The sequence below is a fragment of the Carlito syrichta genome, unplaced genomic scaffold, assembly GCF_000164805.1.
Source record: "Carlito syrichta isolate Samal-C Ts95f unplaced genomic scaffold, Tarsius_syrichta-2.0.1 Scaffold309283, whole genome shotgun sequence".
Lineage (NCBI taxonomy): Eukaryota > Metazoa > Chordata > Mammalia > Primates > Tarsiidae > Carlito > Carlito syrichta.
The window spans coordinates 244,852-246,627 of NW_007253379.1; positions in this window are offsets into that span (position 1 = coordinate 244,852).

Sequence of the window (1,776 nt, forward strand, 5' to 3'; positions counted from 1 at the left end):
TCTGGTTAGTGCTGAGTAGAAAGGGGGAGGAAATGGGGTCAAATAGCTCCTGAACGCATCCTAGTGGTCTCGGGGTCAACAGCCCTTCCTGATCCCTACCATTCAGTGGGCCTCCATGGCTGGCTCCCAACACAGACTCAGGCAATCCTCTTGCCTCTGCCTCCCAAAGTGCTGGGATTACAATTGTAAGCCACTACACCAGGCTGTGGGCAGGTTTTAGTAAGCTGTTGGCAGACTGAATGAGCTGGAATGTAAATTTAATGTGGATTCCCAGTCCACTCCCTAGGCTCCCCAAAGGAAAACTCCATCAAGGTGGTTCCTGACTGGGAATCAAAAGGCCATAGAAATGAGAATAAGACCACCCCTCCACCCATCACAGGCAGAGAGATGTCAATCTCTCCAGAGTGATTGTTACCTGGGCTCAACCCTCTTTAACCAATCAACCATTGTGACGGTATATCAGACCTATTGTAAAAAGCAAAAAGTGTGGTTTCTCTTGCCCATGTCTGCTCTGGTGTGTCTATCTTTCCTTTCTTCTTTCTCTAATAAACTTTATTTTAAAGCTTTGCTGGTTGGGGCCAAGCGCAGTGGCTCAAGCATGTAATCCCAGCACTTTGGGAAGCCAAGGTGACAGGATTGCCTGAGCTCAGGAGGTTGAGACCAGCCTGGGCCATTTGGTGAGACCTCTTCTGTACAATAAATAAAAAAATAAACTGAGTTTGGTAGCATGCGCCTGTAGTTCCAGCTACTTGGAAGGCTGAGGCGGAAGGATCGCCTGAGCCCAGCAGGTCGAGACTGCAGTGACCATGAGCGTGCCACTGCACTCCAGCCTGGACGACAGAGTGAGACTCCAACTCAAAATAATATAAAAGAAAACTTTCATCTTATGGTTGAGCCATGAATCCACAAGTTTTGCATCATACCCCACCTGGCATCACTGAGACCCTGCCCCATTCACCTTAAAGGTCCTGCTCACATAAAAGATTTTTCTTTGCAGGATGCCTGACGTGCTGCCCCTGCCAGCCCAGGAAAACGTCTGCTCATCTTGCTTCTCCTGGACTGGTTTGTCAACCCTTCCTCCTAGCCATTTTCTTTTCTTTTCTTTTGAGTCAGAGTCTCAGTCCATCGCCCAGGCTGAAGTGCAATGGCACGCTGGGTTCAGGTGATCCTTCCGCCTCAGCCTTCCAAGCAGGCGGAACTACAGGCACATGCTACCAAGCCCAGCTAATTTTTTCTTTATTGTAGAGATGAGGGCTCACCAAGTTGCCCGGGTTTGTCTTGAACCTGTGAGCTCAGGCAATCCTCTCACCTCAGCCTCCTAAAGTGCTGGGATTACATGCTTGAGCCACTGCGCCCGACCACATTTTCTTTATCTGGTCTACTGCTGGTGCACCTGGGTTTGTTCCATGTTTTTTGAACTTTTGGATAGTCAGGCCTGACTTTCTGATGCCATATCCTCCTGCTTACCTTCTTCTAAACTTCTTCACAAAAGCTACCTTCAGTTCTTTTAAAACACCGTACTGTTTTGCGCTTGAGTATTTTTGTAAGTGTGATCATTCATGCTGGAAAGGTCTTCCTCTAATTCATCCACTGGGACCTTGCTCAGGTTTTCTTCCTGCTGAAAGCATCCCCAGAATTTTCCCACATTCTCCCTTCCCAAGACAGGCAGCATGCACTTTCCCTTGCCCTTCCACAACACAGCACCTGTGCACCCTCTATTATAGGACTTACAGTAATTTATGGCAATTTGTTGAAATGCCTGTTGATGTGTCTCTT